The sequence below is a fragment of the Hyla sarda genome, chromosome 10 (genome assembly GCF_029499605.1).
Source record: "Hyla sarda isolate aHylSar1 chromosome 10, aHylSar1.hap1, whole genome shotgun sequence".
NCBI lineage: Eukaryota > Metazoa > Chordata > Amphibia > Anura > Hylidae > Hyla > Hyla sarda.
Window position 1 is genome coordinate 102,196,114 of NC_079198.1, and position 16,484 is coordinate 102,212,597.

General features: G+C 44.5%; 1 long non-coding RNA gene across 2 annotated transcripts in view; it reads right to left on the minus strand.

Moving 5' to 3' along the window:
* Positions 1-16,484, minus strand: part of LOC130293527 (uncharacterized) — a 94,203-nt gene that overhangs the window by 29,697 nt on the left and 48,022 nt on the right. For both annotated transcript variants that reach the window (XR_008848238.1, XR_008848237.1), the window contains exon 3: positions 6,501-6,540. This is a non-coding gene — a long non-coding RNA (uncharacterized LOC130293527). The remainder of the gene's footprint in view (positions 1-6,500; positions 6,541-16,484) is intronic.

Genomic DNA, 16,484 nt, shown 5'->3' on the forward strand with positions numbered 1-16,484 from the left:
GCTCAGAGGCGACTGCCGGTGTTTTCACGCATAGGAATGCGCTTCATCCGGCCTCGAGGGGAGCAGGAGTACCTGGACTATAGCGGTGAGTGCAGGGCACCTTTATCCTTTGTATACTACTATTCGGTGATTGTTGCTTTCACTGTCCTAGCACCTCCACTGCCAGAGCTGGGTTTCCATATCTGCGGGACGCCATTTCCATCTCGTGGTCTCAGGAGGTTTAAGGTACCGGTGTCACTACCATAAAAACACACTTAATGTTAATTCGCTTAACCCAGAATATGCATCTTCAAAAATAATGGTAAAATCACAGAATATTAGCCAAGAATATGGGAAAATACACCAATTTCATAAAGCCCTAAGGGGGACAGAATCTCATGATGTCGAGTTTGTAATTAAAGGGGTATTCCAGGATTTTTTTTTTATTTGACTATGCAACATGGGCTGTAAAGTTAGTGTAGTTCATAATATAGTGTCTGTACCAGTGTGTAACGGTTTTCTAACAATTCTGTGATTTTCACTCCAATATTTTTTTTTTACCAGCATACAAAATGACTGTTGTCTCAGATTTTTCCCAGCTTGCAATGCGGTCGAGACCTGACTCACTAGTCAGCTGATGATAGGGAGCCTGTCTGCTTCAATGGGTGGAGGGATCCCTTGGTGGGACAGAGATCAATCTGCAACAGCTGTAGGCACCCTGATTGAAAACCACACTGATTTGAATGGATGCAGCTCATTTATGTTTCAATGGGTGGGGTGGCTGATGTGTGGGAGGGAAGAAAATGGAATTGTGGGATTTGTAGTCAAACAGGAAATACCAGTTCACAAAACAGCTAGCCACAGTATTATGGTAATCTAACAACATAGCCATTTAGCCCCAAGACAAGTGCAGATCCTTCCTAAGCATGTCCATTACTGTCTGCCAGGTACGTACTAAAATCACCTTGTGGTGGATAACCACTTTAAATTATTCCAGGCTTTATACAAGGACATTGCTGCAAGACTCGTGGTACCTGTAGAGAAAAGAGGGTAGGGGCAGACAAGGGGTATACAGATTCTTTAGAAGTTGTTCCTGTATAGAAAGATAAATATTCATGTCCCCAATCGCCTCTACTAACGACCAATACAAAGAATGCTGTTGCATGGTACCTGTGGACAAAACACAAACAAAGACCCCAGCCAGGAAATAAAGGAGGCAGACTAGGTGCCCCTATGCAGAGTACTCACGGTCTCATAGTCCGGCTAAAGTATGTCCGATGGAGCACATACCTGCAATGGCAGGGAGACGTAACTGTCGGCTTCTCTGTGCTCTCACCATGTGGAATAGGCGTCTGACGTTATATCCGGTCCCTGGAGCGCTGTGTCAGTATGCCGTGCCCCCCCCCCCCTCTGACGCCACTATGGGGTGTGTCCTAGTTTCACTGACTACCGTGCTCATATGACGAACATAGGAAAAACAATGTGATTGCTGGCATTGATCTCAAGTTCCGTGAGGTATGAAATAAAAGATACAAAACTGTGTGGCTTAAAATGAGAAAATTAATAAAGCTCAATTTTCTGAGAATGGGTTATGGCTCTCAACAAACTTAGTACTTTCTACAATCACAGTAAGATCAGGTGAAATATAGTACTGTTACGCCTAGCGCTCCGGGTCCCCGCTCCTCCCCGGAGCGCTCACGGCGTCTTTCTCCCTGCAGCGCCCCGGTCAGTCCCGCTGACCGGGAGCGCTGCACTGTTTTGGCCGTTGGGGATGCGATTCGCACAGCGGGACGCGCCCGCTCGCGAATCGCATCCCAGGTCACTTACCCGTCCCGGTCCCCTGCTGTCATGTGCTGGCGCGCGCGGCTCCGCTCTCTAGGGCGCGCGCGCGCCAGCTCTCTGAGACTTAAAGGGCCAGTGCACCAATGATTGGTGCCTGGCCCAATTAGCTTAATTGGCTTCCACCTGCTCCCTGCCTTTATCTAGTCTCCTCCCTTGCACTCCCTTGCCGGATCTTGTTGCCTTAGTGCCAGTGAAAGCGTTCCTTGTGTGTTCCTTGCCTGTGTTTCCAGACCTTCTGCCGTTGCCCCTGACTACGATCCTTGCTGCCTGCCCCGACCTTCTGCTACGTCCGACCTTGCTTCTGCCTACTCCCTTGTACCGCGCCTATCTTCAGCAGCCAGAGAGGTGAGCCGTTGCTAGTGGATACGACCTGGTCACTACCGCCGCAGCAAGACCAACCCGCTTGCGGCGGGCTCTGGTGAAAACCAGTAGTGGCTTAGAACCGGTCCACTAGCACGGTCCACGCCAATCCCTCTCTGGCACAGAGGATCCACTACCTGCCAGCCGGCATCGTGACAGTAGATCCGGCCATGGATCCCGCTGAGGTGCCGCTGCCAAGTCTCGCTGATCTTCCCACGGTGGTCGCTCAGCAATCGCAGCAGATTGCCCAACAAGGACAGCAGCTGTCGCAGTTGACCGCCATGTTACAGCAAATTCTGCCTCTGCTACAGCAGCAACCATCTCCTCCGCCAGCTCCTGCACCTCCTCCGCAGCGAGTGGCCGCTCCTAACCTCCGCTTGTCCCTGCCGGACAAATTTGATGGGGACTCCAGACTCTGCCGTGGATTTTTGTCTCAGTGTTCCCTGCATATGGAGATGTTGTCAGACTTGTTTCCTACAGAACGGTCTAAGGTGGCGTTCGTAGTAAGTCTTCTTTCAGGAAAGGCCTTGTCTTGGGCCACACCGCTCTGGGACCGCAATGATCCTGCCACAGCCACAGTCCAGTCCTTCTTTGCTGAAGTCCGAAGTGTCTTTGAGGAACCTGCCCGAGCCTCTTCTGCTGAGACTGCCTTGCTGAACCTGGTCCAGGGTAATTCTTCCGTTGGCGAGTACGCCATACAATTCCGTACTTTTGCTTCTGAACTATCCTGGAATAATGAGGCTCTCTGCGCGACCTTTAAAAAAGGCCTATCCAGTCGCATCAAGGATGTGCTGGCCGCACGAGAGATTCCTGCCAACCTCCAAGAACTCATCCATTTGGCTACCCGCATTGACATGCGTTTTTCTGAGCGACACCAAGAGCTCCGCCAGGAAAAAGACTTAGATCTCTGGGCACCTCTCCCACAGCATCCTTTGCAGTCTCCGCCTGGGCCTCCCGCCGAGGAGGCCATGCAAGTGGATCGGTCTCGCCTGACCCAGGAAGAGAGGAATCGCCGTAGAGAAGAAAATCTCTGTCTGTACTGTGCCAGTACTGAGCATTTCTTGGTGGATTGCCCTATCCGTCCTCCACGCCTGGGAAACGCACGCACGCACCCAGCTCACGTGGGTGTGGCATCTTTTGCTTCTAAGTCTTCTTCTCCACGTCTCACGGTGCCCGTGCGGATTTCCCCTACAGCCAACTCCTCCATCTCAGCCGTGGCCTGCTTGGACTCTGGTGCCTCCGGGAATTTTATGTTGGAGTCCTTTGTTAATAGATTCAGCATCCCGGTGACCCGTCTCGTCAAACCGCTCTACATTTCCGCGGTCAACGGAGCCAGATTGGACTGCACCGTGCGTTACCGCACAGAACCCCTCCTGATGTCTATCGGACCCCACCACGAAAGGATTGAGTTCTTCATTCTCCCCAACTGTACCTCTGAAGTCCTCCTCGGTCTGCCTTGGCTCCGGCTTCATTCCCCCACCATTGATTGGACCACCGGGGAGATCAGGAACTGGGACTCTGCCTGCCACAGGAAGTGCCTCTCCCCCCCTCCCAGTCCCATCAGGCAAGCCTCTGTGCCTCCCCATGGCCCCCGTCCTGGTGTCACACTGCCCCGTGCCAGGCCTCGCCCTCTGCCCTCCCTCCCCATTCCCACTCCTGCTGTACTGCCTGCCGTTGAGGAAACCCTCCATTCTTTCCCGGTGTCCTCATCCCAGGGGAGGCAGTTACCGGACAAAGAGAAGGGGAGACCTAAGGGGGGGGGTACTGTTACGCCTAGCGCTCCGGGTCCCCGCTCCTCCCCGGAGCGCTCACGGCGTCTTTCTCCCTGCAGCGCCCCGGTCAGTCCCGCTGACCGGGAGCGCTGCACTGTTTTGGCCGTTGGGGATGCGATTCGCACAGCGGGACGCGCCCGCTCGCGAATCGCATCCCAGGTCACTTACCCGTCCCGGTCCCCTGCTGTCATGTGCTGGCGCGCGCGGCTCCGCTCTCTAGGGCGCGCGCGCGCCAGCTCTCTGAGACTTAAAGGGCCAGTGCACCAATGATTGGTGCCTGGCCCAATTAGCTTAATTGGCTTCCACCTGCTCCCTGCCTTTATCTAGTCTCCTCCCTTGCACTCCCTTGCCGGATCTTGTTGCCTTAGTGCCAGTGAAAGCGTTCCTTGTGTGTTCCTTGCCTGTGTTTCCAGACCTTCTGCCGTTGCCCCTGACTACGATCCTTGCTGCCTGCCCCGACCTTCTGCTACGTCCGACCTTGCTTCTGCCTACTCCCTTGTACCGCGCCTATCTTCAGCAGCCAGAGAGGTGAGCCGTTGCTAGTGGATACGACCTGGTCACTACCGCCGCAGCAAGACCAACCCGCTTGCGGCGGGCTCTGGTGAAAACCAGTAGTGGCTTAGAACCGGTCCACTAGCACGGTCCACGCCAATCCCTCTCTGGCACAGAGGATCCACTACCTGCCAGCCGGCATCGTGACAAGTACAGCCTTTCTCTGAATCGTATCCTAAGCTTGCTTGCCTGCCTCCCTGATGAAGTCAGCCTTTTGGGAACCGTTCCTCCTAAGGCGGAGATAATGCCCCCTCGGGATCCCCCTTTTCCCTCTAGGGTACCTGGGCATGGCTCCTCGTTTGGATGGATTTATGGCCAAGTACTTCCCTCCCCATCTAGTATTTTTTTTTTTATTAATTACTATGCTAGGTTTGTTACATACTGGTAGAGTTTATCTGTTCATCCTAGAATATCATACATTTAGTTTCATTAACATACCTTCATCTATTCAGCCTATGCCTATATTTATTTGCCTACATCTCTAGGCTGTACTATATTTCACCTGATCTCACTGTGATTGTAGAAAGTACTAAGTTCGTTGAGAGCCATAACCCATTCTCAGAAAATTAAGCTTTATTCATTTGCTCAAGTTAAGTCATACACAGTCTTGTATCTTATAGTATCCTTTATTTCATACCTGTCACGGAACTTAAGATCAATGCCAGCAATCACATTGCTTTTCCTATGTTCATCGTATGAGCATGGCAGTCAGTGAAACTAGGAAACGCCGCCTAGTGGCGTCAGAGGGGGGCGCGGCCTACTGATGCGGCGCTTTGGCAACCGGATATAACGTCAGACACCAATTCCACATGGTGAGAGCGCAGAGAAGCCGACAGTTACGTCTCCCTGCCATTGCAGGTATGTGCTCCATCTGATATACTTTAGTCAGACTACGAGACCGTGAGTACTGTGCATAACGGCACCTAGTCTGCCTCCTTTTTTCGTTACAGGACGGAATTGTGACTGGGGTCTTTGTTTGTGTTTTGTCCATAGGTTCCATGCAACAGCATTCTTTGTATTGGTTGTGAATAGAAGTGATGGGGGACATGATTAGATTATTTATCTTTCTATACAGAAACAACTTCTACAGAATCTGTATACCCCTTGTCTCCCCCACCCTCTTTTCTCTACAGGTACCAGGAAACTCGCGGCAATGTCCTTGTATAAAGCCTGGGTTAATTAAATTGCCCCCTTACGGCTTTTTGAAATTGGTGTATTTTCGCATATTCTTGGATAATATTCTGTGATTTTATTATTTTTGAAGATGCATATTCTGGGTTAAGCGAATTAACTTTAAGTGTGTTTCTATGACACATTAAGTCTCTATTTACTCTGTGTATAACTGGGTCACCCCTGTGGACGCTGAGCTACCCCAGCAGATCTGATGTATACATTTATACCTCTTTTTATGCATCTACTTGAGCAGTTGCGCAGTGATTAACATACTGCATAACCGTGTTGTATTTATGACTACCTACTATTGGGAACAGAGTATAAATAATTATATCTGATCCGGCATTAGTCTGAGACTGTGATTTGCGTCTTTCAGGCTGTTTTATATCACTTGACAGATTTTTGTTAATCTTTTATGGGCATACATTAAAAGTTACGTTTTATTATAGCTACTCCCAACCAATAGTTTTTTGAATATTATTTATGCTGGGAGGTCCTGTGCATCAGGGTCGTCTGTTGGATCAGCTATTAATACAACAGCCCCATTTGAGACAAAGTGATGCACAGATTTCCTAGTTTGTCACTAGGAAAAAAAAAATCCAATACAGACTCTGCAATGTAACATGTTGTTGAAGAGGTCCAAAACCATGCAGTACAACATTTTTCGATAATAGGGGACATCTGGAAAGAACTGTATATACATTTTCACAACACCGTACCTTCGCACTAGTTATTTCATTTATGCCCAGCTGCACAAAATTACAGAACTTGCTGTCTCACAAGTTTAAAAAAATAAAAAAATAAATAAAGAAATATAATTACCCATAACACTGATGTTTCCATGGCTCTGTCGAGAACAAAACTGAAAAAAAATACACCAAACTAGTTATGTAACAATACCAACATGAGCTCTCAATTAGTCTCTAGCCAAAATCTATGAAATAACAAACCATGTAAAAAATCCAATACAAGGCTTATTCCACGTAGGAAGACAGTTGTTAGCAGAAGTAGGCACTGGTAATTCATATCCTAACTTGGACTATCTGTACAACTAGATGATTGGTATACAGCTGCTGGAGGGCAAATAATCATTTTTTTTAACCCCTCAAGGACTGAGTGTTTTTCCGTTTTGCCCTTTCGTTTTTTCCTCCTTACCTTTAAAAAATCATAATTCTTTCAATTTTGCACCTAAAAATCCACATGATGGCTTATTTTTTGCATCACCAATTCTACTTTGTAATAACATCAGTCATTTTACCCAAAAATCTAAGGCGAAATGGAGAAAAAAAATCATTGTGCGACAAAATTGAAGAAAAAACACCAATTTGTACATTTCGGGGGCTTCCGTTTCTACACACCACATTATTCGGTAAAAATGTCACCTTCTCTTTATTCTGTCGGTCCATATGATTAAAATTATACCCTACTTATATAGGTTTATGTCGTACTTCTGGAAAAAATCATAACTACATGCAGGAAAATTTATACATTTAAAATTGTCATCTTCAGACCCCTATAACTTTTTAGTTTTTCTGCATTCGGGGCGGTATGGGGGCTCATTTTCCTGCGCCGTGATCTAAAGTCTTTAGCGGTACCATTTTTGTATTGATCGGACTTTCTGATTGCTTTTTATTCATTTTTTCATGATATAAAAAGTGACCAAAAATATGCTATTTTGGACTTTGGAATTTTTTTGTGCACACGCCATAGACCGTGAGGTTTAATTAACAATATATTTTTATAACTCTGACATTTCCGCACGCGGCGATATCACATATGTTTATTTTTATTTACCTTGGTTTTCTTTTTATGGGAAAAGGGGGGTGATTCAAATTTTTATTAGGGAAGAGGTTAAATGATCTTTATTAACTTTTTTTTCCACTTTTTTTTGCAGTGTTATAGCCCCCTCTAGTGGCTATAATACTGCATTAACTGATCTTTTACATCGATCTTTGTTATCTCATAGGATAACATTGATCGATGATTCTGCCGCTTGACTGCTCATGCCTGGATCTCAGGCCCTGAGCAGTCATTCGTCGATCGGTGACGCCTGAGGAAGGTAAGGACCCTCCTTGTGTCTGCCAGCTGTTCGGGATGCCGCAATTTCGCTGCGGCGGTCCCAACAGCACGCTGAGCTAGCCGAGAGCAGCTTACTTTCACTTTAGACGCATTGATCAACTTTGAATGCCGAGTCTAAAGGGTTAATAGCGTGCGGCACCGTGGCCCCGCGTTATAGAAAGGGAGTGTACCCAGGGTTAAATGAGAACTTATTATAAAAGTGCTCATACAAAATCACGATCTACATTCAAAATTTATCCAAAAATAGTTACCGTCACCATTGCTTACTCTTTAACCCCTTATATTTACGCTCGTGGCCGGCTCCCGTTATGTGAAGCGTGCTCAGGAACTGAGCATGCTTCATACCTGGCAGGTCCCGGATGCTATCAGCAGCCAGGACTCGCGGCTAATACCGGACATTGCCGATTGGGCTGATCTCCAGTATTAACCCTTTAGACGCTGCAATCAAAGTTGTGGGCTATAACATTGCAAAAAAAGTGCCGCGTGCTCCTCTCCCTGTCTTTGTGTCACACGATTGAGACATGCTCATAGACTTACAAGTTTGTCTCGATCACATGACACGTGGCCGGGAGATAATTTCACTGGGACATGTCAAAAGTTTTACAAATGACAGTGGCTATTTAAATCATGATGAAAGTCCCTAACCACTTAATCTGCCTAGTGCATAGTCTTATGCAAAACATTAAGCTTAAAATGTTTCTTGTGTAGAAAGTGAAACTCATCAGGGGCTATAGATCTTCTAGGTCTATCTTCTACATATTACATCTTTTGTGCAATGAGATAGGACCTAGTCACTCAACAGGCTCTATTACCAATTTTCCTAATTCACTGGGTATACGGTTGTTGCTCCTGCATGGCACTGATGAACATTCCATATGTCTGCAGTGAATATATGCAAATGAAGGAAATTTTAATATTTCTAATCTGATGCAATGATGTCATATTGTTAGGATATCTAGGACCCCCACTGAGAATGAAAGGGCGAAAGTGCTCATCAAATTCTACATACCTTTCAAAGTTTTCCCTACAAAATGGAGCTCCTTACTTTACTTTTCTACTTTCTGTTTACGTAATTTATCTTTTCTCAGAGCCTACACTAGACAAAGCAAAATGGGAAAGATTAACTATTTTAAATACCAAAATTATTAATATTGGCAAACACGGTTTGCACCATATTTAGAAAGTGTTTTGGATACCCTATAAGCCTTGTGTGGGAGGAGTTGTGGCTTGAAATGCAACACTGTGCACCAAAATTGCACCACAAAGGTACAAATTGTAAGCAGACCAATAAAGCATAAAGTAAGCAGACCAATAATTGATAGAAAGTTTGACAAAGGTGTCTAGACATCTGAGAGCCACTGTGATAAATTAGTAAATGTTCCCCAATACATCAATGTTACCTATAGTTATCTACGAAATGGTCCGTACCTTTTCTCATATAAAACAAAATGATCAACTCTTGTCTGCTTTAAAGTCACAGGGGCTTCAAGGACAGGCAGATGTCTTGTCGACAGTTGCCTCAGTGAGACATCTGGATTCTGGATTTCTATAGCCAACTTCACAGAGTGTGCCTCAAAGAAGCTAAAGGCCAATAAAGAGCTGACATGTAAACCTTTTTACTGCTGCAGAACTGCAGAGGGGGTTCACATAGAGGAGAGTTGCACAGTTGTGCCCATTAGTTCAGCATTCATTGTGCACCATAAGAATGCTCGAATGCATTATGTACTATGTGAAATGGAACATTTTCAGTTACTCTGGTTCAGAAGTAGTCTACATATACATTTATATTCCTACTTTTCTTTAGCAGTATATTTCAAAGACAAAGAAGTGGCACAGAATGTTTTATTTACCACTCAGATGCTGCAGCCCCCTAGAGCCCCAGTTTTTAGAGGCAAGGTAATTTTTGACTTAAAAACAGTATGTTTTATATTTCATTCCTTTATCTAAGTCTTCAAGCTGCTCACACCTTGGAGCCATTATTTCTCAAGAAGAAAAGCCCAGAAAACAGCAAATAAAAAATCATAAATTTAAGTGCGAACAGATGCCTCTGAAGCAACCAGTTCTTATATAAAGTCAAGTCTCCTTCCCTTGATATTCACAGCAAGAGGTAATCAAGATGCCTAGACATTTGAAACATAGGTGACCTCTAGCACCCCAGCCGTGGTTGTCCAGCATCTCTAATCATCTTCTGTCAAACTCATCTTGTGGCTGAGCATTACAGTGAAATAGGTTTCAGAAACCAGTAGCGTTATCTGGAATAATTTATTTGCTGTAAATACCCTTTTTTTGTAAGGCCTATTCACATGACGTTTTAGGGCTATGGTGCCGGTGTACATACGAATACTTTCAAAAGTAATTCTCCATTAAACCAAGGGGCCTCCATTGACTTTAAAGGGGTACTCCGCCCCTAGACATCTTATCCCCTATCCAAAGGATAGGGGATAAAATGTCAGATCGCCGGGATCCTGCTGCTGGGGAGCCCCGGGGATCGCTGCTGCAGCAACCCGCTATCATTACTGCACAGAGCGAGATCGCTCTGCACGTAATGACGGGCAATACAGGGGCCGGAGCATCGTTAAGTCACGGCTCTGCCCCTCGTGACGTCACGGCCCGCCCCCCGTCAATACAAGTCTATGGGAGGAGGCGTGGCGGTCATTAGATTTGGTCTGTAGTCACTAGTGGACTGTCTATTAAAGTGAATTGCCGTGCCCAAGGTAAACCCTGTTGTAAAGCAGAATACGTAATAAAAGGTACAGTGCTCCAATGTTTCCACTGATCTGTGATTCCAATGTATACTTGGAGCTATGTAGTCTAATGCGATGGGGCCTAATCTAATCTGCTTTCATCTCAATCAAGTGGCTACAAAGAGCTTTGGAGGTCCAAGCCCAGGATATGCCTTTAGGAGGTTATCTTGGTGGCAGGTCCAGATTACAAGGGTAGCCTCTTTGTCGATTGATGACTCCATATAGTTTCTTCAAGGCTGTTTTGATTATGGCTGATCATGACAAAAATTTGCAGAGGCATCATAGACTGCTGTGATCCTTGTCAATCAGTATAACTTAGTAATAGTTATGGTAGGTAAATGTAGGGCCATCTAGCTTCATGGCGATTCTGCTTGCCTATCTTGGTATGATTAATAGTCATTGGTCAACTATGCAACCACCCAAAGATGCTAAGCTAAGTTGTCAAGAGAGAAAACTGCACAGTTCTTACTAAGTGTTGCTGACATTCTGTTCTAGAAATGAATACATTAATCTAACATTGGTGGCATTTACCATTGGTGACAACACATTTACCTGGGAACAGATAACAAGGAGTCCAGGCAATGCCGTACCATGTGATCAGTTTTTATTTGGTGCATATCATGCACAACAGGCATACAACTTTTTTTTTTTGTTTTACATTGTAAAAGGTTTCTTTTGAAAGAAAAACTGCCAGCCTTGTTTTGGTACATGCTGCATACCTGTCATATGTGTTGCAACATTTACTATATTTGTATATGTATGGTACATGTACTTTGAACATTGCTTATATAAACTGGCGGTCCCAAAATGGGCACAGAAAATTGCTTTAAAATCTAAAGTTCTTGATGAAATGCAAAGCCATGAGGCTTTATAATTTTTTTTTACAAACATCCATATGAGGGCTTGTTTTTTGTTGGACCAACAGTACTCTGTAATGACTTTCTTATATTTTCCTTTTTCTTTAATTTTTCTTTCAAAACTTTAGAATTTTTTTTTAAATGACACCTATAAATTTTTTTAATCTTTCCATATACTACTTGGCTGTTTGAGTTCTGTGACCTGTAATTTTTATCAGTATGATTTTGGTATTGATCAGACTTTTTGATTATCTTTTATTTCATTTTATCAGGGATGTGAGGTGATCAGAAAAACAACAGGGGTTTGGTATTTTTTTTACATTCACTACATTCGTTGCACAATTTTTTTAATGCTATATTTTTATAGTTTCTGCAGGGGGCGATACCAAATAAGTTAGTTTTTTTGTTCTTTTTCATTTGAGAAATGGGAAAAGGGAATTTGAAATGTTAATTTGAGAAGTGTTAATATATATAGGGGTAAACACTTGGGTTTTTTACATTTTATTAATACCCTTAGGGGACTTGTATGAGCCATAACTAAATGGTTCATACACATGGTACCTTTCAGATATCTGCCTGTGCTTCTATAACATAGAAAAATGCTTTTATTCTCTGGTGCGAAGTGTCAAAAAAGTACAGAAGGCTGAAACGCCGCCTGGCTCCTCTCCTCCCATCCTTGTTCCTGCTTGATTGACAGTTAACTGGAAGTCGAGCCCTGTTTCCAAATTTTGCACAAATTGTATGCACAGCACAAGAACAATATTTGGAAACAGGATTCTTTGCTGGAAGCTGGGATAAGGATGGGAGGGGGAGCAAGGAGGTGTTTCAGCCCTCAGCACCATAGGGACTTGAAAACTTTTGACATTTGGCACCAGAGAATAAAACGTTTTTCTATATATGGATGCACAGACAAAATGATGAAATAAACTATTTGTCAACTTCCCCTAGTACAGTGCTTTCCATACTGGGTGCCATGACACAATAGTGTTTCGGCGGCAGTCCCCAGATAAGTCATGGGTCTGCAGCAGCTGCTGCTGGTCACTGTTCTTAAAGGGGTACTTCAGTGGAAAACTTTTATTTATTTATTTTTATCAACTTGTGCCAGAAAGTTAAACCGATTTGTAAAATACTTCTATTAAAAAATCCTTAATCCTTCCAGTACTTATTAGCTTCTGTATACTACAAAGGAAATTATTTTCTTTTTGGAACACAGAGCTCTCTGCTGACATTTTAACAATCTTATTTTTCCACAATTTTTAAAGGGTGCCAATAATTGTGCTCTCTGCTGACATCACGAGCACAGTGTTCTCTGCTGACCTCTCTGGACAGTTCTTAAAATGGACAGAGTAGGAGAAAATCCCCATAGCAAACATATGCTGCTCTGGACAGTTCCTAAAATGGACAGAGAGGTCAGCAGAGAACACTGTGCTCATGATGTCAGCAGAGAGCACTGTGTTCCAAAAAGAAAATTATTTCCTCTGTAGTATTCAGTAGCTAATAAGTACTGGAAGGATTAGGATTTTTTAATAGAAGAAATTTACAATCTTTAACTTTCTGGCACCAGTTGATATAAAAATAAAAAATAAAAAAGTTTTCCACCAGGAGTACCCCTTTAAGTGGCCACTTTAAGTCAGCGAGTTGTGGTGGTTGCTGGGACATCTGACAAGTAATGCCCCTGACGTTGCAAAGGAGGCAGGAGGACGTCACTAATTGGATGACAGGAGGAGGGGGGTGCTGAGCCTCCACCTTAGCCTGCTGGGGTCGGACTAAGGCCAGATAAGAATGAAATGGCACAAGGAATGGGGGGGGGGGTTGGATGAAGTGGTACAGTGTGGGATGAAAGCGGAGAAAGAAGTGAAACAGGAGGGAGGGACAAGGGGGGGATGAAGGCAGGAAATAGAGAGGGAATTAAGTGGCATAGGAGGGGGGATTCAGTGACACGAGGGGATCAAGGAGGAAATGTGGTGACACGGGGGGATCAAGGGGGTGAAGGAAGTGACGGGGGGTAATAAACTGGCACAGTGGGGGAATAAAGGAGGGTAACAAAATGGCACAGGAGGTGATAAAGGGGGAAAGAAATGGCACAGGGGTGATGAGGTGGCATGTGGTGTAAGCAAGGGGGGATGAAATGTGTGACACTCAGGCAGGGTTGCAGGTAAAGAAAGGGTGTTTTTCCCAGTCTCTTATCCTAGGTGAGCTAGCAGCAGAGCCCTCAACTGCTAGAATTGTACAGAAGGCAGATATTAAAGGACAACTGCAGTGGAAAACACTTATCCCCTATCCACAGGATCTGCTAAACGGGGCTCCGGCATTAACACTCAGTGTCACGCCCCCTCCCTGCCCCGTCCCCATAGAGTTCTATGGGAGAGGCGGGGAGGCACGAACGCTGCCTCTACTATAGAGTTACATGGAGGAGGCAGAGCCGTGGCCCAGTGCAGGTGATCGCAGGGGGTCCCAGTAATCGGACCCCCACGATCAAACCTATATCCCCTATCCTGTGGATAGGGGATAAGTGTTTTCCGCTGCAGATGTCCTTTAAAGAAGCCAGGAGATCAGGAGCTCTTTCTGGCTGAGCATATAGAAGTGGTGTCTGTGAAAGACAAATGTGAACAGTGAGTAAAATGTTGCAGAAAACCTGTGTTTTGAGCTGACTAGCTCTCCAGTGGATAGTGAGGGAAATAAATAATGTGTAGTCAGTAGCCTGACAGGCAAGATTTGTGTTTGTTTCTGTGTGAATTATGTTTTATTTTGCCCTGCAACCTTTCTCAATAAACCTGACTGAGGGTCAGGTTTGCATGAAGAAGCTGCTGTTTGCTTGTTTGATGAGGTAAAAAACGCGTCCTTTTGGCTGCGGCGAAGGACGATCACAGAGCTATACGTCACAAATGTTGTAGACTTCTGCTTCTTGCTATGCCACGCTCACATTGAGAAAGAGGTTGCTTACCTCTAAACGAGTTTGTGTATGTTTTGGCAAATAAACCAGTAATATCATCATCCTCTTGCACGAGTGCTGTATGATACTTCGAGTGGATCGCGCCTGAGAACCCAGCTTCTTCAACCTTCTACCCTCACCTTGTCTGCATTGGTCCGGAACCCCCGTGACAACGACCACCCGGGTGAGCTTATCCAGGTGAGCAGTTTCACTGTAACACCTCACCAAACGATCCATACCATCTAAAATGTACTACTCTATGGGAAGCTCTACTCTTTAATTTTTCTGTCTATCTCTGCATGTTTGATCTCCAAGTGGATGGTGTGTGGCAATCATTAATGTCTGATGTTCCTGAACGGCTTTTTTCCCTCTACATCGGTCTTCTGATCTGATATACAGTCATGGCCGTAAATGTTGGCACCCCTGAAATTTTTCAAGAAAATTAAGTATTTCTCACAGAAAAGGATTGCAGTAACACATGTTTTGATATACACATGTTTATTCCCCTTGTGTGTATTGGAACTAAACCAAAAAAGGGAAATTGGACATAATGTCACACCAAACTCAAAAAATGGGCTGGACAAAATTATTGGCACCCTTTAAAAATTGTGGAAAAATAAGAATGTTTCAAGCATGTGAAGCTCCTTTAAACTCACCTGGGGCAAGTAACCGGTGTGGGCAATGTAAAAATCACACCTGAAAGCAGATAAAAAGGAGAGAAGTTCACTTAGTCTTTGCATTGTGTGTCACACTAAGCATGTACAACAGAAAGAGAAGAAAACTGTCTGAGGACTTGATAACCAAAATTGTGGAAAAATATTAACAATCTCACGGTTATAAGTCCATCTTCAGAGATCTAGATTTGCCTTTGTCCACAGTGCACAACATTATCAAGAAGTTTCCAACCCATGGCACTGTAGCTAATCTCCCTGGGTGTGGACGGAAGAGAAAAACTGATAAAAGGCGTCAATGCAGGATAGTCTGAATGGTGGATAAGCAGAACCAAACATGTTCTAAAGATATTCAAGCTGTCCTGCAGGCTTAGGGAGCATCAGTCAGCGCAAACTATCCATCAACATTTAAATGAAATAAAACGCTCTGGAAGGAGACCCAGGAGGACCCCACTGCTGACACAGAGACATAAAAAAGCAAGACTGCATTTTGCCAAAATGAACTTGAGTAAGCCAAAATCCTTCTGGGAAAACGTCTTGTGGACAGAGGAGACCAAGATAGAGCTTTTTGGTAAAATACATCATTCAACTGTTTACCAAAAAAGGAATGAGGCCTACAAAGAAAAGAACACAGTACCTACAGTGAAATATGGTGGAGGTTCAATGATGTTTTGTGGTTGTTTTGCTGCCCCTGGCACTGGGTGCCTTGGATGTGTGCAAGACATCATGAAATCTGAGGATTACCAATGGATTTTGGGTCGCACTGTACAGCCCAGTGTCAGAAAGCTGGATTTGCGTCCGAGATCTTGGGTCTTCCAGCAGGACAATGACCCCAAACATGCATCAACAAGCACCCAGAAATGGATGGCAACAAAGCGTTATAGAGTTCTTTAGTGGCCAGCAATGAGTCCAGATCTAAATCTCATTGAACACCTTTGGAGAGATCTTAAAATTGCTGTTGGGAGTAGGCGCCCTTCCAATAAGAGAGACCTGGAGCAGTTTGAAAAGGAAGCGTGGTCCAACATTCCGGCTGAGAGGTGTAAGAATCTTATTGATGGTTATAGGAAGTGACTGATTTCAGTTATTTTTTCCATAGGGTGTGCAACCAAATATTAAGTTAAGGGTGCCAATAATTTCGTCCAGCCCATTTTTGGAGTTTGGTGTGACATTATGTCCAATTTGCTTTTTTTCCTCCCTTTTTTGGTTTAGTTCCAATACACACAAAGGGAATAAACGTGTATAGGAAAACATGTGTTACTGCCATCCTTTTCTGTGAGAAATACTTCATTTTCTTGAAAACTTTCAGGGGTGCCAACAATTACGGCCATGACTGTACATTCTGCATCCAGGAGCATGGAAGCATCCCCACGAGATTACATCAACCCGCACTGCTTCTTTTCACATGGCAAGCTCAAGTTTTAAGTATACTTAGGACCATTGACTAAACTGTGATAATACCACACTGTACACTGGCTGAAAAATGACTATATACAGAGCATGAACGCTATCTTACTATTCGTACA